The sequence below is a fragment of the Canis lupus genome, chromosome 7 (genome assembly GCF_048164855.1).
Source record: "Canis lupus baileyi chromosome 7, mCanLup2.hap1, whole genome shotgun sequence".
Classification (NCBI taxonomy): domain Eukaryota; kingdom Metazoa; phylum Chordata; class Mammalia; order Carnivora; family Canidae; genus Canis; species Canis lupus.
This window is the reverse complement of record NC_132844.1, coordinates 68,954,593-68,981,041: the sequence shown is the minus strand read 5'-3', so window position 1 is coordinate 68,981,041 and position 26,449 is coordinate 68,954,593. Positions and strand designations below refer to the sequence as shown.

Below are 26,449 nucleotides of genomic sequence, written 5' to 3'. Positions count from 1 at the left end.
GGGATCGAGTCCCACATCGGGCTCCCTGTGAGGAGCCTGCTTCTCCCTCTGTCTCTGCCTCTCTGTGTCTCTCATGAATGAATAAATAAAATCTTTAAAAAAAATCACTTTGAACATCAATGGTCTACATATACCAAATAAAAGACTGTCAGAGTCTATCAGAAAATGAGAGCCAACTAATACGTTGTCTCCAAGGAAACTCACTTTAAATATAAAAACAGATACAGACGGAAAAGAAAGGGATGGAGAAAGACATTCCATGCCAACACAAACCAAAAGAAAGCATAAATAGCTATATTAACTTCAGAATAAACAGATTTCAGAGCAAATAAAATTATCCGAGAGAAAGGATATTACATAGTGCTACATCAGAGCATTACATAATGATAAAATGATCAATTCTCCAAGAAGACATAATAATCCTAATGTGTATGCACCAAACAAAAATGTATCCAAATTGTATCCAAATATGTGAGGCAAAATCTGATAGGACTACAAGAAGCAAATAAATCCATTACTGTTGAAGACTTCAACAACTTTTATTGGAAATGGACAGTTCCAGCAGGCAGAAAAGAAATCAGATCTAAGTGATATCTATAGGTTACTTCATCCAACAACAGAATACACGTTCTTCTCAAACTCACATGGTACATTCAGACTACATTCTACACCATAAAACATACCTATTTAAAAATATAGAAAAAAATATAGAAATCATATAACATATGTTCTCAGATCACAATGAAACAAAACTAGAAATCAATCAGGAAAAGACAGAAAATCCAACATACTTGGGAGATTAAACAACATACTTGTAAATAACACATAGGTCAAAAAAGAAATCTCAAGAGAAATTTAAAAATACCCTGAACTAAATAAACATAAAAACACTACTTACCAAAATTTGTGAAATGCAGTGAGAATAGTGCTTCAACAGAAATTTATAACACTGAATACAAATATTAGGTAAGAAGAAAGATCTAAAATCAATCGTCTAAGCTTCCAACCTAGGAAACTAGAAAAAGAGAGCAAATTAAATCCAAAGAAATTAGAAGAAAAGAAATAATAAAAGTAGGACAGAAATCAGGGGTGCCTGGATGGCTCAGTCAGTTAAGTATCTTCCTTCAGCTCAGGTCATGATCTCAGGGTCAGTGGGATGGAGCCTGCATTGGGCTCTCTGTTCAGTAGGCAGTCTGCTTCCCCTTCTCCCTCCCCTCACCCCTGCTCATGTTTGCTTTCTCTCTCTCAAATAAATAAATAAATAAAATCTTTTAAAAACCCCACAAAAATCAATGAATTTCAAAACAGAAAAATCAACAAAACTAAAAGATGGTTCTTTGAAAAGATAAATAAAATGTTTCTTCCAGGTTAAGGAAAAAATGCAGACACAAATTACTAATATCAGAAATGAAAGAGAGGCCATCACTACAGATCCCACGAACATCAAAAGGATAGAAAAGGAACACTATGAATCAATGATTACTATGTTTACCAATTCAATAACCTAGATGAAATGGACCAATTCCTTGAAAAACACAATCTGCTAAAAACTCAAAAATACACAATCTAAAAGAGGACTATGTCTATTACAGAAATTGAATCAATAATTAATAATCTTCCAAAACAGAAAGCACCAGGTCCAAATGTGTTAACTGGTGAATTCTACCAAACATTTAAGAAGAAATCATACCAATTCTCTACAGTCACTTCCAGAAGATAGAAGCAGAGGCAACTATTCTTATTCTATGAGGTCAGCATTACCCCAATACCAAAACCAGACAGACTTGCAAGAAAGCTACAGATAACATCTCTCATGAACACAGATGCAAAAACCTCAACAGAATATTAGCAAACCAAATCCAACAATATGTAAAAAAAGAATTGTAAATCAGGACAAAACGGGATTTTCTCAGATATGCAAAACTAGTTCATCATTTGAAAATCCATTAATGTAATCTACCACATCAACAGGCTAAAAACAAAAAATCAAGATTCTATCAATAGATGCATAAAAAGCATTTGACCAGATCTGACACACATTATTGATGAAAAAATGCTCAGTAAAATCAGAATAGAGGGGAACCTCCTCAAACTTGATAAAGAATATCTATAAAAATCCTACAGCCAACTTCATACTTGATGATGAGAAACTTTCAAGTTTTCCCACTAAGGTCAAGTACAAGGCAAGTGCCTCTTATCACTTCTTTTAATCATACTGGAAGTTCTAGCAAATGCAGTAAGACAAGAAAAGGAAATAAAAGGTATACAGATTGAATGAAGAAATAAAACCCTTTGTTTGCAGATGACATTGAGTGTAGAAATTTTGAAAGAAATGGCAAAAAAAAGTACTTGTGGAATTAGTAAGTGATTATAGATAGCAACATTACAGGATACAAGGTACAAAAGCCAACTGTTTCCCTAGGTATCAGCAATGAAAATTTGAAATAAAAAACACTATACTATTTATATTAGCACTCCTAAGAATGAAATACTTATGCATAAATCTAACAAAATATAATATCTAAACGAAAACTATAAAGCTCTATGAAAGAACTCAAAGAACTAAATAAATGGGGAGACAGATACTCAATATTCATGAGTAGGAAAACTCAATGTTGTCGAGATGTCAGTTCTTCCCAATTTGATCTGTAGATTCAATGCAATCCCAATCAAAATCCCACAAGCTTTTGTGGATATCAACAAAGGGATTCCAAAGTTCATATTGAGAGGCAAAAGATTCAGAATAGCCAAACTGTATACTGAAGTCAAATAACAAAAGGCTGTCACTACTTAACCTTAAAACTTATGATAAAACTACAGTGAACAAGATGGTGTGGTTTTGACAAAAGAAGAGACAAATATATTAAAGGAACAGAATACAGAGCCCAGAAATAGACCTCTATAAATATGGTCATCTATTTTTGACAATGACCAAGGCAATACGATGGTAAGAAGAGTATTTTCAACAAATTGCAAAGGCATAATCCATAAACTAAAGAACTGATACGCTGGATTTCATTAAAATGAAAAACTTCTGCTCTGTGAAAGACAGTGTTAAGAGAATCAGAACACAAGCCACAGACTGAGAAACACATATCTGATAAAAGACCATTATCCAAATAACAAAGAACTCTCAAGACTCAACAATGAGAATATGAATACCCTGATTTAAAAAATGGGAAAAGGGATCCCCGGGTGGCGCAGCGGTTTGGCGCCTGCCTTTGGCCCGGGGCGTGATCCTGGAAGACCCTGGATCGACTCCCACATCGGGCTCCCTGCATGGAGCCTGCTTCTCCCTCTCCCTCTGCCTGTGTCTCTGCCTCTCTCTCTCTCTCTCTCTCTCTCTCTGTGTGACTATCATAAATAAATAAAAAATTATTTAAAAAAATAAAAATAAAAATAAAAAATGGGAAAAGATCTGAACCAACACCTCACCAATGAAGATATACAGAAGGCCAATTAGCATATAAAAAGATGATCAACCTCATGTGTTATTATGGAATTTCAAATTAAAACAAGGAAATATTATTATACCCCTATTAAATGGTGAAAATGCAGAACACTGACAACATCAAATGCTGAGGAGGTGGTGGAGCAAGAGGACTTCTCATTCACTGTCACTGTTGACAGACACTTTGGAAGATATTTTGGGGGTTTCTTACAAAGCTAAACATACTCTACCATACAATCCATCAATCACACTCCTTCGTATTTACCCAAAGGAGTTTAAAACTAATGTCCACACAAAACCTGCATACAACTTTTATAGCAGCTTTAATCATAATTACCCAAACTAGAAGCAAGTAAGGTGTCCTTCAATAGGTGAATGGATAAATTATGGTACATCTAGACAATAGATCATTCAGTGCTAAAAAGAAATGAGTTATCAAGCCTTGAAAAGACATGAGGGAATCTGAAACACATACTACTAGGTGAAAGAAGCCAATCTGAAAAAGCCACATACTGTATGGTTCCAACTATATGACATTCTGGAAAAGGCAAAACGATGGAGACAGGAAAAAGATCAGTGGTTGCCAGAGGATTAGGGGAGAAGAAAGGATGAACAGGCACCACACAGAGGATTTTTAGTAGAGTGAAACCATTTTGTATGATATTGTAATAGTAGACACATGACATTATACATTTATTGAAATCCACAGAATATACAAGAGTGAACCCTGATATGATCTATGGATTTGGGGTGATAATGATGTGTCAATATAGGACCAGCAATTTAACAAATGAGCCATTCAGGTGCAGGGTGCTGATGGTTGGGGATATCGCACGTGTGCAGAGATATGGGTTATATGGGAACTCTGTACTTTCTACTCAATTTTGCTGTGAACCTAAAACTGCTCTACAAAATTAAATCTTAGGGGATCCCTAGGTGGCTGGTGGTTTAGCGCCTGCCTTTGGCCCAGGGCGTGGTCCTGGGGTCTTGGGATTGAGTCCCACATCGGGGTCCCTGCATGGAGCCTGCTTTTCCTTCTGCCTGTGTCTCTGCCCCTCTTTCTCTGTCTCTCGTGAATAAATAAATAAAATCTGAAAAAAAATTAAATCTTAGGGGCACCTGGGTGGCACAGCCAGTTAAGCATCTGACTCTTGGTTTGGGCTCAGGTCGTGATCTGAAGCTCATGAGATCGAGCCCTGTGTTGGGCTCCTGAATGCAGTATGCTTGACATTCTCTCTCTCCTCCTCCCTCTTGACCACCTGTCTCCCCGGTTCTCTCTCAAACAAAGAGATGAATAAATAAAGGGGAAAAATTAAATCTATTTTAAAAAGAAAGTAACCACTGCATTAAAGAGACAGTATATGTAATTTCCATGTCGCTAGAGAAAATAAAGGAAGAACAATCAATATAGTAAAATGTAGACTAGTCATAAGAAAAGCAGATAAGAATAACACAGCATAAAAGATGACAAGAATACACTTTTTAAAAATTATCATAATTAGGGATGCCTGGCTGGTTCAGTCGGTATAGCATGCCACTCCTGACCTTGGCCCTATGTTGGGTGTACAGATTACTTAAAAATAGAATCTTAAGTGATACCAGCAAAATGGTTACCCGCATCACCATTTAAAAAGCAGAAAAGGCTAAAATTCAGAGTAAAAAGAATAAACGGGACAAAGAAGGTAATTTTATGATGATATGGTATGATCCATTATGGAAATAAAACTATCATCATTCTTTTTTTTAAAGACTGTATTTGAGAGATAGAGCAAGTGAGAGAGAGAGTGTGTGAGCATGGGCAGAGGGAGAGGGAGAAGCAGACTCCCTGCTGAAGGAGGCTCGGATTCCAGGACCCTGAGATTACGACCCAAGTTGAAGGCAGAAGCTTAACTCTTTAGGCGACCGAACAATCATTCTTTATATGCTGAATTACATAAACAGATAAAGAAAAATACAAAGCAAAATATAAGGAGAAACAAACAAAAATCACAATTACAATATAACATCTCAGAATTTCAAAACTTAAACCTATAGAATAAAGAGTCTGTATGTATGAACAAAGACTATATATAATCTTTGTGTATAAAATGAAACATTTATACAAACTTAAATACACTTGGCAAAAAATATTTTCTTAATGAATTCCCTGAGAGAATCTTATAGGCCACTTCTTCCATCACTTTCATCATAATTACTCAATCATCTGAGACTGCAGTTTTGATTTCTTTTGGATTCAGGAGTTATTTCAAGGTGTTTATTTTTTATTTTTTAAAGATTTTATTTATTTATTCATAGAGACACAGAGAGAGAATGAGAGGCAGAGACACAGGCAGAGGGAGAAGCAGGCTCCATGCAGAGAGCCCGACGTGGGACTCAATCCAGGGTCTCCAGGATCACGCCCTGGGCTGCAGGCAGCACTAAACTGCTGCACCACCGGGGCTGCCCTATTTCAAGGTGTTTAATGTTTCCCAAATTAAATTTGGAAATCAGCAGAGTAAGATACAATTTTCATGTCTCAAAGTGGCTATGATAAAAAACAAAAATACCTTGCAAATATGTAGAAGAAATTTGCATTTTCATGGTGCTGGTCTGTAGACAGGTACTCTTCCTAGAGAGCAACTGGATAATTAAAAACAAAACTTAAATATATTACCAACAATTCTGCCTCAAGAAATTGATCCTTAAGGAATAACTGGGCAGTGCTCACTTCGGCAGCACATATACTAAGAAATAACTGGGCAAATACCAAAAAATAAAAAACAACAGAGATATCCTTCTCAATGTTGCCTGGAATAATGAAAAATTAGCATCGAACTAAATCTTCAACAAAAAATAGTCACAATGGCATCCCGGGTGGCTCAGCAGTTTAGCACCGCCTTCAGCCCAGGGTGAGATCCTAGAGACCTGGGATGGAGTCCCACGTCGGGCTCCCTGCATGGAGCCTGCTTCTCCCTCTGCCTGTGTCTCTGCCTCTCTCTCTCTGTGTCTCTCTCATGAATAAATAAAATCTTAAAAAAAAAAGTCATAAATAAAATCTTAAAAAAAAAAGTCACAAGTATGGCGTATTTATACCTGGACTCGAGGTCTTTCAAAATAATCACTCACATACATGCCTATAAAAGACATCACAAAAGGATGTCTTTCCACAATATAATAAGCCAATGAAATGGTTAAATTCCTATATTATTTTAAATATATATTTATATATATATTTATATGTATGTTTTTATATATATATATTTAAAGGCATGAAATTACCAAAATGTTAACAAAGGTTATCTTTTTTTTTTTAACAAAGGTTATCTTTAGGTGATGGCAATATAAATGAATTTTGTTGCTGAGTATTGGTTATTTCTTAAGGTTTCAGTACCAGATACAGATCCTGTGATAACACAAATATAGAAAAGTGCTGGGATCCCTGGGTGGCGCAGCGGTTTAGCGCCTGCCTTTGGCCCAGGGCGCGATCCTGGAGACCCGGGATCGAATCCCACATCAGGCTCCCGGTGCATGGAGCCTGCTTCTCCCTCTGCCTGTGTCTCTGCCTCTCTCTCTCTCATTCTGTGACTATCATAAATAAATAAAAATTAAAAAAAAAAAATTAAAAAAAAAAAAAAAAAAAGAAAAGTGCTAATGGCAGAATGTAGGTGGCAGGCGTATGTGGGGTATTTACAATATAATTCTGTTGGGATCCCTGGATGGCGCAGCGGTTTAGCGCCTGCCTTTGGTCCAGGGCGTGATCCTGGAGACCCCGGATCAGGTCCCACGTCGGGCTCCCAGTGCATGGAGCCTGCTTCTCCCTCTGCCTATGTCTCTGCCTCTCTCTCTCTGTGTGACTATCATAAAATAAATTTAAAAAAAAATAAAAAAAAAATAAATCTTTAAAAAAAAATAATTCTGTTAATAAGTTAGAGTTTGAAAATTTTTATAATGTGGGAAAAAACTTCAACCCTGAAAACTTGGAGAAAAAAAATTATTTTAGAATCTAAAAATGAGGGACTCCTGAGTGGCTCAGTAGTTGAGCATCTGCCTTTGGCTCAGGTTGTGATCCAGGGGTCTTGGATGGAGTCCCACATCAGGCTCACTGCAGGGAACCTCTTCTCTTTGCCTGTGCCTCTCTCTATGTGTCTCTCATGAATAAATAAAATCTTAAAAAAAAAAAATCTAAAAATAAGGTACTCTCATTTCCATATCAATTTTTCTGAGCTTCACAAAATATGCTACAGAATACACTGCAAAATGGGAGGAGTAGCTTTTTTTTTCAATTATGTGAGCATTTTTTTTAAAAAGCAACAAAAAATTAAATGGACCCAGTGCCAAAAATATAAATCTAGTTTCTTTCCTGTGTAAATAAATAAATAAATAAATAAATAAATAAATAAATAAATACAGCGAGACTGTCCATTGACAGATGAACAAAATGTGGTATATCAAAAAAAAAAAAAAAAGTAACCTAAAAGGCTCATACAACAGTTCATTAACCTGACTAGCATCCTCTGGATGAAGATAATAGGATGGAATAGGAGTGGAGAGATATAAGAGCCCAGGGCTTTTGGAAACAGTGTTGTGTGGTCAGGTCATGATCCACTGTGTGATTTCAGGACAAATTATTCCTCTTTTCTAATAACAACAACAACAACAACAACAACAACGATAATGGCTAGTATTTGAGCTCTTACTAAAATGTCTACCTACAAAGCAAGTATTATCATGGTTCTTATGTTCTAGATAAGAAAACCAATGCTTAGAGATGATAAATAATTTGCCAATACCATGCTGTTCTGTTAAGCAGCAGCACTAGGATTTGAATGTAGGTGACTAATTCTAAAGCCAGCACACGTACCAAATGTATTAATGCCCTCTTCATCCCTGCTGCTGAGAAAATAAATTAAGACACCTTCTGAAGGGCAGGCAAGCTTATATAAATGGAACCTTCAATTGTTTTTTGAATTTATAATTACTGAAGGGGTATTACATAAATCTGCATTCTAGACTGAAAATTCTGGAAAATAAGTGTGAAGGACCAGCTTTAAAAAGGTTTTCTTAACAATAATCTAACCTTCATTTTATTTTATTTTATTTTATTTTTGTTTTTTTAAAGATTTATTTATTTATTCAGAGAGAGAGAGAGGCAGAGACACAGGCAAAGGGAGAAGCAGGCTCCATGCAGGGAGCCCGACGTGGGACTCGATCCTGGGTCTCCAGGATCACACCCCAGGCTGCAGGCGGCGCCAAGCCACTGCGCCACCGGGGCTGCCCTCTAACCTTCATTTTAAAGGCAGAATTGGCAATTTCAGTTTGAGATGACAAAAAATTTCAATATTGTTAAATATCACCATAAAGGCAATCTTGCTCTGAGTATTTACTATTTCATGTTCTCAAGTGGCCTAGCAGATATAAACAGTTTATTTGAAAGCACCGAGCAACTACAATTACATTTCTGACCCTCAATCTGCTGCTAACTGGTACCATAAAGTTTTTATTTTAGCTATACTGATAGGTATATACAGTGGTTTTCTCATTGTTGGATGGCATTAAAAGTAATTTTTAAAAACTAGACATTAAGAAATTACTCACTTAAATAACATAAAAGTTAGTAGCTTTTATTTATTTTTTATTTTTTTAAATAAATTTTTATTTATTTACGATAGTCACACACACAGAGAGAGAGAGAGAGAGAGAGAGAGGCAGAGACACAGGCAGAGGGAGAAGCAGGCTCCATGCACCGGGAGCCCGACGTGGGATTCGATCCCGGGTCTCCAGGATCGTGCCCTGGGCCAAAGGCAGGCGCCAAACCGCTGCGCCACCCAGGGATCCCTACTTTCATAAATATATATTCAAAAGAAAGAGAAAAACCCAATGGCTTGAATGGTATAGATGTTTAGCTCTGCTTGACCAAAAGTGCAGGTTTATTTATATTTATTTTTAAATTTTCCTTTTTTTTTTTTTTTAATTTTACTTATTTATTCATGAGAGACACACAGAGAGAGGCAGAGACAGACACAAGGAGAAGCAGGTTCTCCGCGGGGAGGCTGATGTGGGACTTGATCCCTGACCTGGAATCACGCCATGAACTGAAGGCAGACGCTCAACTGCTGAGCCACCCAGGTGTCCCAAAAGTGCAGGTTTAAACCAGATAACTTCCTGATGTCCTTTTCAACAACGTGATTGTCTGGGCCTATAAAAATAATTTCTACCTCACATCATAGTCCCCATATAGACAGGCACACTCCCTCGGGTTTCTCAAGCCTGTGCATCTTCTCGGAGATGTCCTCATTCAGTTTTGCACCCAGACCTCTGCAGCTCACACAGCCATAAATAGCTGATCGTCTTTCCTTTGGCTCTCATAAATCTCAGTGAAAGCATGTCACAGAGGAACTCTTGGTTGAAAACGATACTCTTCCCTACTTTAAGTGCCTCACTCTCCATACTAAAAAGCCCTTTTGTGTGTTTTTATGGCATACTGTGAAACCAAAACCGTATCTGTTCTGAGGCCTGACATGGAGCCCCATCAGCTCTCTCAATGGACGGGACAGGCTGTTCAGATGGCATTCTAGACTGCCCATGGAGGCCCTTAAGTCACTCCTCAACCCACCGGCCGGAGAGGACTGTTCAGTGTGGCAAGATCTAGCTGAGCAAGAACAGCAGGTATGGATGAAAAACAGCATTTCGTTCGGCATAGATGTAAATGCATGGGCCTACTACTTACAGTATAGATTACATCTGTTTTTTTGAAACTGTTAATTTCCCATCCTCAATACCATGACATTTCATCACCAATAAAAGGCAATCGCCATACATAAAAGCCATTAGGAAAAACCAGCAGGATGGTCTCTTTCCTCCAGATTCAGTCTCTAGGGACTGTGTCAATACCATGATGATGAAGCAGGAGAAACAGCAAGGGGGCTACTAGGACGGGTGGAGCAAAGTGAGCAAGAGAGAGAAGTGAGAAGTGAGGTCCCAGAGGAAGCCAGATCATAGGCCATTCTAAGGGCTTCAGCTTACACAGTGACATGATGTACTGCAACCTGGCTTCTTTTAACAGGATCATTTCACCTGCTGTGTTGAAAACAGACCGAAGAAGTAAGAACTAGGGGAGAGATGACAGTGACATGGACCAAGGTGGTAATAACAGAGATTGGTAAGAAGTGGTTGGCTTCTGGATATAAATGCATTCTGAAGGTAAAGTCAACAGGATTGGCTGGTAAACTAAACACTGGGTGTGAGAAATGAAAGAAATTAAAGATGACTCCTAGTTTTTTGGGTTAAGCACCTAAAAGTAAGGAGTTACACTTATGGAGCTGGGGAAGACTGCTGGGGGAGCAAGTTTGAGAGAAGGTACTGGAATCACAGGTTTAGCTTTATATATATTAAGTTTCAGCTGCCAGTCTGAGAACCAAATAGAAATACCAAGTAGGCAGGTTAAGGAAAGCTCTGGTTGAGGATGAAAGTGCATCTACCTACCTACCGACTAACCATCTCCCATATTCAAAACCTTGAGACTGAGCCGGATCACCAAGGCGGAGATGGAAGACAGACAAGGAAAGAAATGAAAAAGGACAACTCTAGGATATTCCAACCAAAACAGCAAAGACACTCAGATGCAGGAGAAAAAGTCATTCAAGATTTCTATTCCCGGGCAGCCCCGGTGGCGCAGCGGTTTGGCGCCGCCTGCAGCTCAGGGCGTGATCCTGGAGACCAGGGATCGAGTCCCACATCAGGCTCCCTGCATGGAGCCTGCCCCTCCCTCTGCCTGTGTCTCTGCCTCTCTCTCTCTAGCTGTGTCTCTATGAATAAATAAATAAATAAACCTTAAAAAAAAAAAAAGATTTCTATTCCAACAGTGTTCTGCTCCTAGCCTTTGATTCTTCCTGCTAAGGCCCCAGTCATTGTGGATAAGCCGTCTCTGCAGCGCCTTGTCTGAATTCATGTCTCAGAGAAACTGAGTTAGTCTGGTTTCAGGTTTTGTGAGACAGCAGTAAATAACTCTCTTTCTTTTTCTTTTCTCTTTTCTTTTCTTTTCTTCCCTCCCTTCCTTCCTTCCTTCTTCTTTCCTTTCTATATAACAGTTTCTAAAGTCATAATTGTCTGCATAACCAACAGAAAGAGTTCACATAAATATATCCAACAGCAATATTCTTAGTTCTCAGGCTGATGAGCAAAACTGATGTTTTTTTCATGGATCACTTCTACTCATACTCCATTAAAGATTAATCTAGTCATCTGGAAACAGCAAACTCCATGTGAATCATCCCTTTCTCAACTATCTTATCTTCAGTAATCATTTAATTCAAATCTAGAAGAAAAAAAAAAGGAAACAATAGCATAGCAAGATCAGGTTGCAAAGCTAAAAATAAGCTTGCATCAAAGACTAAAACAAAAACCTAACTGAAGCTTTGCTGACTACCACCAGAGAGGGCACTTTCTTGCAGAAGACAATACAGTACAGAATTTCAGCAAGTCTAGTTTTAATCTTTCTGAGCTTAAATATATTGCCTTTAGAATTCCGTGGAGGATTCTGGCTATACTGTTAAACATTTTAAGTACTGACTTTTACAACTGCTTGATGGCTTCACATTTCTACCCAGATTCTGGAAAAAGTGATGGAGTTATAACCCTCCCCCCCCCATTTAGATAAAGCAAAATTTCCCATAGGCTTCCTAGTCCCTCTTCCCTCCCCAAAGGTAATCATTCTAATCAGTTTAGTGGTTTTCTTTCCAGCCTCCATTCTAAGTATTTGCATATATATGCACATACATAAATATGTTTTAGGACATTTTATTTTACACAAATCAATCATACTTGCCATTTCATTTCACTAAATGCTTCTGATAGCTCTATGTGTTAGGATATATACATTTCCTTTATTATTTTTAAACTGTTGGATAATATGTAATATGAATATTTCACAACTGAAGTAGTCATTCTCCTACTGAGGGGCACTCGGATTATTTCCAGTTTTTGCTACTACACATTGAAGCTGGCACAAACCTCTTGTACATGTTTCTTTCTGCCTGTGAATAAGCATTTCTCTACAGATACTCAGAAGTGAAAAATGCTGGGCTCAAATATGAACCAAAAAGCACAAAAAGTCACAAGATTTGGTCAAGGTCTCCAAGCCTACGGTAAGAGAGAGGGGAGGAGAGGTAGGAAAACAGAAAATGAGAGCAAAGATTAAAGTCAGAAAACCCCTGCCTCCTTTTTATTTTATATTTGTTATGAGCTCCCAGTGCTCTTTCATGTCCCATGTATGAGGTTACTATTGAGAAACTTACAGTCAAGTTGGATGATGGCTGATGGGCAAAAACACATGAAATACAGAAAAATGTTCCTAGTGGGGAGTATGAGAAATTTAAATTTGTCCCTTTTGGGACTCCTGGGTGGCTCAGTGGTTGAGCATCTACCTTCAGCTCAGAGTGTGATCCCAAGATCTCAGGGATAGTGTCCCATGTCGGGTTCCCACAGGGAGCCTGCTTCTCCCTCTGTCTGTCTCTCTCTCATGAATAAATAACAATTACAATGGGATGGTGGGGGAAGAACCTATGTATCAGCCTTGAAAGTCATGAAAGCTTCCATAAAACGAAATGACTGCACTGAAAACTCAAAGAAGTGTGCTAGGTGGCAAGGGAACAGGGCAAGCTTTCTAGTTGGAGGGAATCACATGATGTCACGTGTGTGGTATGTCCTGAAATGGAGAGCACTTGCAATGACTGGTGTACAGTGTCCAAAAGCAGTTTAGACATTTAAGTGATCTCTATACCCTACATGGGGCTAGAATTCACAACCTGGGGATCAAGAGTCACATGCTCTTCCGATTGAGACAGCCAGGCACCCTGAAAACAGTAGACTTTTTTTTTTTTTTTTAAAGATTTATTAGAGAGAGAGAGCACAAGACAGTGGGAGGAGGAGCAGATGGAGAAGGACAAGGCAAACTCCACGCTGAGTACAGAGCCCAATGTCGGGCTTGATCCCACGACCCTGAGATCATGACCTGAGTCAAAATCAAGAGTTGGATGATTAACCATGTGAGCCACCCAGGCACCCCCAGTATAGACATTTTTAAGGCTCTTAGTACATGTTGCCTCCTTCATCATCTTGGGTAGAAATAGTTTTTTAAACCTTGGCTAATTTGGTAGAAGCCAAGATACCAGCTTTTTTTTAGCTGGCATTTATCTGATGACTAGTGAGATGGAATATATATATTTTTTTCATTTATCATTACCTCTCCACTAAAAAGTGGGAATACACAAGGAAGAACTACTTTTCTTCAATCATTATCTTTCTCTCTCTATTCTGAGTTTGCAGGTCAATGAGCAGTACTACACTTTCACCAAGATACCCAAGTCCTAGAACCTTCTCAACTGTGAATCCCTCTGCCAGGATGTCAAGGCTCTCCACCATGCTGCACTCATAACCTGTTCTTTGCTTCTACATCATCTGCCATGTTCAGGACACTAGTCCTAACCCTAACCGAGCCTACAGCAGGAGTCTGACAAATAGTTACCAACTAAGCATGAGTAATTAAGCAACTGAGATCTGGAGGACAAAAGGAACTCTCTAGAACATTCAACAGAGGTTTTCTACAAGTGCGACTGTCTCCAAGGGCATTGTGGAGATAATGCATGTTTCTTGTTGTCATGATGACTGGAGGGCACAACTGGTACTTAGTAAGATGGGACCAGAAATGCTGGACAAACTGCCATAAGAAAGATGGTCTCACTCAAGAACTATCCTGTGTGAATTTTCAAACTCCTACCATACATTTATGTCGGGTGGGAATCCCGCTTTTAACTCTCTGAGCCTAGAATCCAAATGACAAGGTTGAGAACTACTCCAATCTAAACAATCATTTGCAAATGTAGGAGGTCAGGTAGAGAATGGTACAAGTATAGGCCCTACTCCATGCCTATAACCTCATCAACACACACAATGAAGGACATCTACAGACCAAAAATCTACTACACAAAAGCAATACAAACCCTCCTACTCAGTTCTTAGGTTATATTTCATAACCTATCTTACTATTTCTATGCCTGAAAGTGGCCCCCAGATAGGGTAAAGAAGGGTTATATTAGGTATACTGTTCCTAAGTAAAGGAAACTATAACCCAGGTTTACAAAGAAAAGTGATTACCTCCTTGCTGATGCCAATTACTTCCTCTTTAAATAAATATCGTCTTGTCATTTACTACCAATTCAAAACAACCCAGATCCAATCCCTAAATAATCCAAATTAGCACCAAGGGCTAATTCTACCCCTTAGAGTACTCCTCCCTAAAATCAACAGGTTCACACTAACCAGCTTGGAACACATTGTCAGACTCCTCAAAGTATTAACAATGAAAGTACCAGTGATGTGAAAGTATCAATGATGCAAATTCATTCATACTATCTTATAATATAAAAAAGCAAATAATGTTATTAGAAACTAATAACAGTATCAGAATATTATTAAAAACCAGTATCTTAAGAGTAAAAGAGATACAAATAAAAGGAAAAAAACCTTGTAATGTTAAATTTGAAGTGGAAATATTAATGTGAAATCGTGATTTTTCTTTTTCAAAAAGATTTTATTTATTTATTCATGAGAGACACAGAAGGAGACAGAGACACAGAGAGAGAGGCGCAGAGACTTAGGCAGAGGGAGAAGCAGGCTCCATGCATAACTTTATCGCATTACAGGGCAAGGAAGGACTCAAAAGTATACAGAAGGCTGCCTGAAAGGGTACACACTGACCAAATCTGAGATAATTAAAGAGAATAACGACTGTAACTGACTATAACACAATGAAAAAAAATTAAGATCTATGAACCCAGGAGGTTATTTAAAATAAGAAGAAAAGAGGCACCTGGGTGGCTCAGTGGGTTAAGTGTCCAACTCTTGATCTCAGCTCAGGTCTTGATCTCAGGGTGGTGAGTTTAAGCCCCATGCTGGGCTCTGCACTGGGCATGGAGCTTACTTTAAAAACAAAATAAGAAAAACATGGGAAGGCAAGGAGCATGAAAGAGGAACAAGGAAAAGAGCTTTCTCTTACAGAAGAATTTCAGCTAATTAAAAAAATATCAGAAAATCATTGTATTTCAGTCTCTACTGTAAGGATCTATTTGGTAAGGATCATCAGAAGATGCTAATACGGGTTGAAAGATTGCTGGGAGACAGGATATTCATATAGTGTAGAAGCATTACTCAATAGATTATTTAGGTATTCTGCTGCATAGGCAGACATGCACTGCTACAATGGAGAGATCAGTCAGTAACAACATGATCAAACATTTTATCAATAATGGCTAGGCAACCTGACATTATGCATCTCCTAATGTTAAATATTAGGAAGCATGCAGCATCACTGATGCAGCAATCTATCAAAAATGTCTATCCTAAAGCTAAACAAGCCTCCAGCCCTGTGCTATTTATTTAATATGATGGCCATTATCCACAAGCAGCTAAAGAGCACTTAAAATGCAGCTATCATAACTGAGGAAATGAATTTAAAATTTTGATCTTAACTAACTTAAAGAGCCATAGATAGCTAGTGGCTACTACACTAGACAGTGCATATATATAACTTCCGAAAAGTTCTACTGGACAGCACTGCTCTAAAAGAAGTTGTTAGAAATACGGGATAAGGAAACAAGTTAAAGGACACGAAGAAGAAACAACCAAAGAAAATCAGAATGTGAGATATTCTATTAGAAAATGATCCTGGACTTTTTAGGTGGGGATAAGAGATTATAGAATTATGAATTTTCTTAGGTGTGACAATGGCATGTGGTAATGTAGGGAACTGGCTTTATTCTAAAAAGATGCATGCTAAAGGACAGAATTTTTTTTTAAGATTTTATTTATTTATTCATGAGAGGCACAGAAGAGAGAGAGAGAGAGACAGAGACAGGCAGAGGGAGAAGCAGGCTCCATGCAGGGAGCCTGACGTCAGACTCAATCCCGGGTCTCCAGGATCACACCGGGGCTGAAGGTGGCGCTAAACCGCTAAGCCACCAGGGCTGCCATAAAGGACAGAATTTAGAGGTGATATGTCATAATATGTATGACTTCTTTTCAAATGGCTTGGCAAAAAAAAAAAAAAGTATGTATAGAGATAGAGCAAAAAGCCAACAGATATATCTAGAAGAATATAGTATTTGTTTCACTTTTAAAATTTTTTTCTTATATGTTTGAAATGATTAAAACACTGAGGAAAATAGAGCCAGCCATGGAATTATGGTAATATACTGTCTTCTTTGTGCTTTCTGGATTTTCATTCTGCTAGGAACATAAATTTTTTTAAATAATTTTTTTTAAAAAAGATTTTATTTATTCATATGGGGGGGGGGGGGGCAGAGACATAGCAGAGGTAGAAGCAGGCTCCATGCAGGAAGTCTGATGTAGGACTTGATCCCAGGACTCTGGGACCACACCCCGAGCCAAAGGTATATGCTCAACCGCTGAACCACCCAGGCATCCCATAAATTATTTTTATAATCAGGAAAAATGGTGAGCTATAGTAGTCACCGGTTTAATCAAGTAATCAAACTGCTCTGCTAACAACATCAGTAAGTCCTGCAAGGAGCACACAAAAGCCCTCAGATTAAGAGTACTGTTCAGTAATACTTACACTCAACATGGGGCTCTAACTCACAGCCTCAAGATCAAGGGCCACATGTTCCACAGACTAGGCTAGCCAGGTGCCCCCTGGGCACTGCTCAGATTATACTGTTTCCATTTTTTTTTTTTTTTTGTTTTTTACTGTTTCCATTTTTAAAACCACTCATGGAGATTTATAGTCTAAAGTACCTATATATTTAAACTAAAATGCTAACACAAATATGTAGTAACATAACGTTTTGAATATGTCAAATTCACAAAGCTGAGAGTATTTACTCAGTAATTTTGCAAAAGTCAAAATGATAGTCCTACAAATTGTCAATCATTTTAAGGTGGACTCCAGAAGTAACCATGGAAGTAATCCAGGAGTAGCCATCTCCCATTTCGTAACAGAGGAGAGGTGCCTTCCTCTGAAAGGAAAGAGAGGCTTCCTTGCTCTAGGGCCAGAGTTGAATTACACTCTTGGCCACGTGAGTGTAGAGCAAAAGCTGAGCACGAGGATTAGCACCATACGCCTCAGCCAGGCCCTTCACTGGAGGTGGTGTCTATGCCAAGGTCTCCTTTCATCCCTGAACTGTAACTGGGAGGAAAGGCCCTTTGCAAGTTCTCAGCTGCCAGAAACAGGAGATTCAATACGGATTTACTTACGGGCCTCTGCCAGCGATCTGCAGGACTCATTCCGCCCACTAACAGAAAACAGCCTCACACACGTTTCCACACTAAAACGTGGTATGCTTTCTCTGTTCATCTTACAGATTTGAAGTTATTTGTTTCTAAGGAAAAGGCTCTTCTCTTGCTATGTCTTCTTTTCTCTTGATATTTTTGCACGTAAGCTTTCTTAGGAGGTCAGAATAAAGACGTTTCCACATGCAAAAATATGTCCATGTTAGGTAAACAAAAATTTCCTGATATTTTTTCATCACTGAACCACATTTCCTATTACGTTCTTTAAAGGGAGATGGGGTGGCATCTGGGTGGCTTAGTTGATTAAGCATCCAACTCTTGATTCCAGCTCAGGTCATCCTCTCAGGGTCATGAGATAGCAGCCTGCATCAGGCTCCTGTGCTGAGTGTGGAGCCTGCTTAGGATTCTCTGTCTCCCTCTCCCTCGCCTCTGACTCTAAAACAAATTCTTTAAAAGGAATTAACTATCAGAATAAGATATTTTAAGAGACATGATGCTTCTTGCATTCTATAATGCTGTGACCAAATGAGCTAAAAATACCTCCTTCCCCAAGTAAAAATAAGGACTCGGTAGTACTTAACAAAACACAATCTGTCTTAAGGAAAGTAGAATCCAGCATATCATTTTACTTCATAGTTTCCTCCTCAAGATCTGAATATAGCTGATGCATAATAAGCATTTACGGTTATTTTCTGACCAACTTTTTATTTTGAAAAGGTTCAAATATACAGAAAAATTCTTTGCCTATTTTTGTCCCTATTTTTAAGATAAATCTGTAGGTGCACATAGCCATGCATATACCTTATTATTAATAACTCAAAATCATGTAATTTAAAGTTTCTTAAAAATTAAATCCTGGAAATTCAGAGAATAGTCTTTTTTTTTTTTTTTAGAAGCAGGCTCCATGCCGGGAGCCTGACGTGGGACTCGATCCCGGGACTCCAGGATCGCGCCCCGGGCCAAAGGCAGGCGCTAAACCGCTGGGCCACCCAGGGATCCCCCCAGAGAATAGTCTTTAAATGAAAACTGCTTTTCAACATCTTAGGTTGATTTATGGTCTCTCTTGATTTACAATAATTTATATATGGATATATTTCCTCATATTAACATTTCCATTAAACAGTGAAATGCTGCCAATATTAAAAACCTTTATTTGCTTTCACTTATCATTTAGAAGACTGAAAAATAAAAAACTGTCTTCTTCAAAGAGGCTGAAGCTCATCACTTTACAGCTAAAAATAAAGTAAAAATCTGAAACACAGCTCATCAACCTCACTAAGAACACATTTTGGTTGTTTTTTTGTTTTGTTTTTTACTTTTAAAAAAAGATTTATTTATTTTAGAGAGAGGGAGAGGGAGACAATCTCTAGCAGACTCCCTGCTGAGCAGAGAGCCCAATGTGGGGCTCAATTCCACGACCCTGAGATCATGACCTGAGCCAAAACCAAGAGTCAGACACTCAATCGACTGAGCCACCCAGGCCCCCCTGGTTGTTTTTCATATGGACCTTTTAGTATTACTATTGTTGTTTAAACCCATATGCATGTATTATTTTAACATTTTTGAAAAAAATTTTTGAAAAAAAAATTTTTAAAAATTAGTTATCTAGGGGTACCCTAGGTGGCTCAGGTCATGATCTCAGGGTTGTGAGACTGAGCCCCACTTCAGGCTCCACACTGGATCTGGAGCCTGCTTAAGATTCTCTTGCTCACCCTCCCCTCCTCCCCCCACCTCCCAACCTTGTGTGCCTCTTTTTCTCTAAAAAATATTAGCTGCCTATATTAAAAGACCAGATCTCACATGAGACTCTAGCTTTCAAGATTCTCTTGAAACATCAGAACCATATCGGGTCTTGATTGCTACATGACAACTAACAGCGAGGCCTGAGTAGGAATTGCCTTGTGACCAGGGCAGGCTCTCCCCATATGGTTAGAACTACATCCACTATCAACTGCTTGTCCACTTCCCTACATACAAGCTTATAAGCTGGAGGACCCCTAGCCATGACATTACTTCCCACCTTTTCCCCATCATATTAATCTGATTAAAAATATTTGTAATATATTCTGATACATATTTTGTGATTAAACTTTGGGATTTTAAAAGAATCATGTTATTTCTCTAACAAATTCTGTGATTCCCTATCCCCACCTTTTGGACACAACTGTTCAGGCTGAGGCCAAAAAATAAAGATGAAAATACAATGTAGTCACACAGAGCCTTTACGTTTTACTCCACTTCAAATAGAGTCAAATACTTATGACCTAAAAAGAAAGGGTGACAAAGTAGTATCTTAAATTATTCCCAAATAGTTACAGGCTTTTTAAATGTTCTACTTGTGTATAACAAGAGCTGTGAAAGACTGCTTCTTTGTTAGAGACAGTTCTGAGATTCCATATGGAGCTTTCTAGTCGCTAGGACATATATATTAGAGTACAACTATTTTTTTCTTTTTTTGGCAGAGACAGGGAACACAGAGTACAAGAGTTCGATAAGAAGATATAGATTTTTTAAAAAGGTTTTATTTATTTATTTGAGAGAGAGAGGGAGAGAAAGAGCAAGGAGGGAGACAGAGGGAGCGGGAGAAACAGACTCCCTGACCAGGGAGCCCAATGTGGAGCTCAATCTCAGGACCCCGAGATCATGACCTGAGCTGAAGTCAGAGGTTTAACTGACTGAACCACCCAGGGGCCCGAGATAAAAATGGGGCCTCTGGGTGGCTCAGTCAGTTAAGAGTCAGACTCTCAATTTCAGCTCAGGTCAGGATCTCAGGGTTGTGAGACTGAGCCCTGCACTGGGCTCCCTGCTGCGTGTGGAGCCTGCTTATGATTCTCTTCTTCCGCCCTCCCCACACCCCTGCCCCCGGCTCATGCATATGCTTTCTCAAAAAAAGACAATGATGATGATGATGATACAGATTTTGAAAATAAAGTCCACTATAGTATCTTCCACGCTCTTATCTGAAAATGAGATCATGAAGGGTTATAATAGATTCCTGATGGGATGATGTAAGATTAGGAAAGCTAGAGATAACAACAAACACCTCTCCACTCCTAAGGCAACTGTGACTCTTGATATTATACTAAGGCACCTAGACGCTCAAAAAACTCCTAAATGAAGGTGAATTAAATCAAACGTTCTGTGACACTTTTACGTTTTGTATAGTGTATTAAAAACTTGAGATTTTTCCCTGTACAAGAAGTACAGGGAAGTATAAGAAGACCTCATTAAAGAAATTTCTAAGATCGTGAGTTTATATGGCAAAGCAACAGGTGGTTAAGAGTCAGAGGAGTAGCAGAAAAATGTGGTATCATGAGACAAGTGAGGAAGTCAGAGAACAAGCTACACCTTTTTTTTTAAAGCTGTACCTATGTCATAGATTAATGATCAAGCTGCCTACAAATACTTTATAGTTGGGTATGCTGGAAATGGCTCCATGGACATAGGCCTTGTCCAGACATGAAGCAGCAGACAAAAGGAACTGGCATTTGGCCACATATTTTCAATTGTCACCACAGACTACACTTCTATAAAAGCAGAAGGCACCCATCTTTAACATCCTTTTTTTTTTTTTAATTTATTATTTTTTAATTTTTATTTATTTATGATAGTCACAGAGAGAGAGAGAGAGGCAGAGACATAGGCAGAGGGAGAAGCAGGCTCCATGCACCGGGAGCCCGACGTGGGATTCGATCCCGGGTCTCCAGGATCGCGCCCTGGGCCAAAGGCAGGCGCCAAACCGCTGCGCCACCCAGGGATCCCCATCTTTAACATCCTTGAAGAGGTCACAGTTGAAGGTATGCACGTATCTTTCTCCCAATTCTGTTTTCAGATGTTTTTTATTTTTGTGATAACGCTCTTGGTTCGCTCAAGGTGAGAAGAGAGATGAAACATCAACAGAAGACACAACAGTTTCAGATCCAGTTTCTCTTTTTTTTCTCTGTTAGCCAACAGTTTTACCTTTCCTATTGAATTAGCAAGAAAGAATAGCTCTGAAAACTACACAAAGAGGTGCTTTTCTTTTTGATTACAGAGGGTGTCTCATGGTTGGCTCACACGAGCCTTTGCTGCCCTGGGCTGGAGATGCACTGTTACCAAAGCTCCTGGGGGGCCTGGGGAGAGAGCCCCAGCCCTCCCACTCAATGGGGGTCACTTTAATAGGATTCTGACCATAAGCAGCTAAAAAACGGAGGCCAGTTTCCAAAAGGGAGTATTTTAGCCCTTGAAATGTGACTGCTAATGTTTCAAGTGCTACAGATTTATTGGTTTCTGAAATTCAGCCAACATGCTGAAATGTTTAAGCTGGGTTAAACAAAGCTTCTGAATAGATTCAGTTGTCTTTTTCTTTTTTAAAAAAGATTTTATGTATGTATGTATGTATGTATGTATGTATTTATGAGAGAGAGAGGGAGAGAGAGAGCGTGTGCGCGCGACCGCACACAAACACGCACAAACAGGAGGAGCAGTAGGCAGGGGGAGAGGGAGAAACAGACTCCCAGCTGAGCAGGGAGCCCGATTCCAAGCTCAATCCCAGGACTCTAAGATTATAACCTGAGCTGAAGGTAGACACTTACCTAACTGAGCCACCCAGGCACCCCAAACAGACTGAGTTTAATGGTATCTTGGCCCAACAACAAGGCCATAACAGCTACTTAGTAATTCTATTCCATTCATGTTTATACAGAATATTTTTCTAGTAATAAATATATGTTCAATGCAGAAGATGATAATCTCTGAGCTAATCCAAAGATAACCTGAATGAACATCTTGGCAGACATTCTTTCAATGAGCACAGCATAGAAGCATGTGGGTGCTGAGACTAGATGTTCTGGGTTGAAATCTTACCTTGAGCACACTTGGTTGGGCACAATTTGTTTGGACAAATTACTTAATCTTGTGCGCTTGGCTGGCTCAAACCTGTTTTTTTTCTCACCCGCAGAATGTAGACTGTGACAGTTCCACTATCTCATAGGGTCTGGAGAGGATTTAATGAGGCAATATTTGCAAAATGCTTAGAACAGAGCTTGACACATAGTAGATGTGCAAGCAATGTTATTTTTTCCGCACAAATAGACACACACATTTCTTTTCCACTAAATGGTTTTACATCATAAATACTGTTTCATAGTCTGCTTTGACCACTTAGGAATGTGCTGCAAACATGTTCCTGTGTTAGTAAATATTTTTTTTCCCCACATACACAGGATCCTCCCAGTAAAGCTGCTGCAGATGTTCTGAAGCATGAGCGGCCATACTTTTATAGCACATGATATCTTGACACTCTGAACACAGCAAGAGAAATAAGAAATCAGCAATCAAAGCAAAGTTAAGGCAAATGTCTTCAAAATGTCCAGGAGCTAATAATGTCACCTGGCAGCTGCACCCATGGGTCAGGTCATCTCTGCTGGGAAAGCTGAATGTGAGATGCAGGTGAGCAGAAACCAGGAGGCTGAGAAGAGATTAGAGAAGCAGCTCATCTACAGAAGACAGCGACTAGGTTCCAGGAGCCATACTGCATTCCCACCGCCGTTCCAGGCACTGTGAGCAAGGCCTGTCTGCACCCTGTGACCCAAGTTTCCAGTCCTGCGTGCCTGGCTGGACAGCTACTGTGACATTGAACTATTCTTCTTCGTTTAACTGAGACCTGCCGGTATGTTTACTCCTGACAACTCAAAAGGGCCTACCTTGTATTTATGGGGCTGCTCTAAGTAGTCCTGTCAATAACTGAAACACTTGTTTTGTTAAGTACTTGCTGTGAGTTAAGTACTTGCTGTGTGTTAAGCACTGGGGACTGAATAGTGAGCAAAAAGGAATGGTGCCCAACTACACAGAGACAGACAATTAAACAAAGATGACAGATATCATGATGCTAGAAGTATAAACTGCAAGGGAAACACACAGAAAGAGCAGTGAGTCTACAGGGAGGCATCACAAAGACTTTATGGAGGAAGGAGCCTTCAGGTTGAAGGACAAAGTTAGCCAGGCATGCCAGATACTGCAGTGTTCACTCAGTACACATTCCTGCCCAGTGTAGAATCTACAACCATTAGCCTTCTCAAGTTAGAATCTTGATAGAGCAAAAGTGGACTAGATCAGCATTTCCAACCAGGCCACCTAAGAGTCTTGGCCTCACTTAACAGGGAGGGCTTGGTTTCTTTGGTGGGTGGGTGTCTTTCAATCCTAGAAATCTTGAGAATGAAATACAGAAATATTTAAGAGAATCAAAATTGTAATATATTTCTACGTTAGGAAGGAAACCAGAGATATTTTATAATTTTGTAATGTGCAAAAGAATTTGGCCTAGGGCGCCTGGCTGGCTCAGTCGGCAGAGCATGTGACTCTTGATCTCAAGGTCATGAGTTTGCGCCCCATGTTGGGCACAGAGATTACTTAAAAAAAAAAAAAAAAAAAAAAAGAACTTGGCCTATTAGAGTATAACCTTGGTTTTCAAAATATAACTGAATAATTTTTTTCTGATTTGTCTTTTTAAGTTGAAAATCTCAGTTTACATATGTTATGGGAATATTTTAAGAATCTAAGATTCTAAGACTCACCTCATTTGTAAAAAATTTTTTTAATATTTATTTACTTAAGTAATCTCTACACCCAATGTAGTGCTCAAAACTCAAGACCCTGAGATCAAGAGTCGCATGTTCCACTGGGTGAGCCAGTCAGGCGCACGACGTTTAATACGTGAGATTCACAGGACTTTTTTGTTGAAGAGCTTCATAAGGTTTTTATTTTTTAAGTCAGACAACTGAAGTTCTTTAGAAAGTACTTCTATTTAGCTCTATAAATCCAATTTGAAACCTCTGAATTAACTGGTCTAAGTACTATCCAAAAGTGACCAGTAAAATCTCCTACGTTTATATAGAGAACAATCAGAGCTGTAAGCATTATGAAAAAAATTAACTTTTTGAATGTGTACTTTACAAAAGTCGTACCATTTTGTTTTTTGTTTTTTTTTTTAAAGATTTTATTTATTCATGAGAGACACAAAGAGACAGAGAGAGAGAGAGAGGCAGAGACACAGGCAGAGGGAGAAGCAGGCTCCATGCGGGGAGCCCAACATGGGACTCGATCCTGGGTCTCCAGGATCACACCCTGGGCCGAGGGCAAATACTCAACTGCTGAGCCACCCGGGCTGCCCAAGTTGTATCATTTTGAAACCTAAACAAACCCCTGAATAGTGATTTCTGCTCACAAAAGCTACCCTTAAAAAAAAAAGAAAAATCTTTCTAGGGATCCCTGGGTGGCGCAGCGGTTTGGCGCCTGCCTTTGGCCCAGGGCGCGATCCTGGAGACCCAGGATCGAATCCCACGTCAGGCTCCCGGTGCATGGAGCCTGCTTCTCCCTCTGCCTGTGTCTCTGCCTCTCTCTCTCTCTCTCTCTCTGTGACTATCATAAATAAATAAAATTTAAAAAAATAAAAATAAAAATAAATAAAAAAAATAAAAAAAAAAAAGAAAAATCTTTCTATATCCTCTCTGATTCCAAGTCTTATGCTCTGTTGATGGATGTGGAATTGGAAGAACCATCCCCTCTATTTTATTTTGACAGAAGTACTGGAATGTTTGTTTTCACAATGACATTTCACCAATTTTTATTGTTTGTGCAAACATTTGATTTATTCTGTATTGTATTCTAGAGTTCACAGACATTTATCCTCTCAATAATGCTAGAACAAAGTACAGGGTGTGGTATGACTCTCCTCTGACTTGCTCAGAGTCAGGCAGGGTTTAATTTCAAGCTCAGGACCCTGTGCAGACAGGAGGGAGTGCAGATCCTGAATATCTGAGGACAGGATCCAAGCACTATGCCCCATCCCCACTCATTCTCACTACCTGTGGAATGGCATTTCCAGGAAACAAAAGAGTGAGCAGGGCACCCTACACCCTTACTTGCCCCTCACTACATTTCTACTTATCACCTAGTTCTCTCCATCTTCACTGCATGTGTATAACCCACAGATGACTCAACTATAACACTCAGAATCCAACAACAGTAATGGCAACTGATATATGCTCTCCTGAGACAGATGCCAAATCCAAACATGGTCCACAAAGGTATAGTGGTCAGATGTGCCCCCACAACTCCTAAAACCAAGTAGCAAGTTTTGCACAAAGTCTCTGAACTTTTTCCCTTTCTCTGTATTCTAAAACCATCACTCCATTTCAGGTTTACCAACCACATTTCTGAATCTACAACTGCCACAGAAGCTCTGTCAAACATCACTTTTGCTTTAGGTACTGTGGAACCTACAGCAGCCAAAAGGCAAAAAGATTCTGGTGCCCTCAGGCCTAGAAAGGCAGAGTACAGAATCACATCTGCCCGTCCAGGCCACCCTACCCCTATGCATTCCCCATTATCTCAGGTCTGATAAGAACGGGGGACACCAATTCTTACTACTGTGAGAAGGCCTTCTCACATCCTCTCGGACAGTATCTATCACTCCCCTACACTCTGATCATTTCCATTTGGGGTAACCCTTCAGGACTTTTACTGTTGCATCCCTTGCTCCACCTGTCACAGAAGCATGTATTCGTTAATTTCTGTTCACCGGGCAGCCCGGGTGGCTCAGTGGTTTAGCGCCTGCCTTTGGCCCAGGGCATGATCCTGGAGACCTGGGATAGAGTCCCACATCAGGCTCCCTGCATGGAGCCTGCTTTTCCCTCTGCCTGTGTCTCTGCACGCCCCCCCCCCCACCCCGTCTCT

At 39.4% G+C, this 26,449-nt stretch overlaps 1 protein-coding gene and 1 long non-coding RNA gene across 4 annotated transcripts in view; one reads left to right on the top strand and one right to left on the bottom strand.

Annotated features, from left to right (window-relative positions):
- The window catches only part of NUDT3 (nudix hydrolase 3), a 127,568-nt gene that overhangs the window by 37,838 nt on the left and 63,281 nt on the right, over window positions 1–26,449 (bottom strand). The gene's annotated exons all lie outside the window — the stretch shown is intronic.
- LOC140637183 (uncharacterized) lies at window positions 9,275–11,275 on the top strand. Its single transcript, XR_012034422.1, has 2 exons — window positions 9,275–10,096; window positions 10,494–11,275. It is a non-coding gene; the product is annotated as an uncharacterized lncRNA (long non-coding RNA).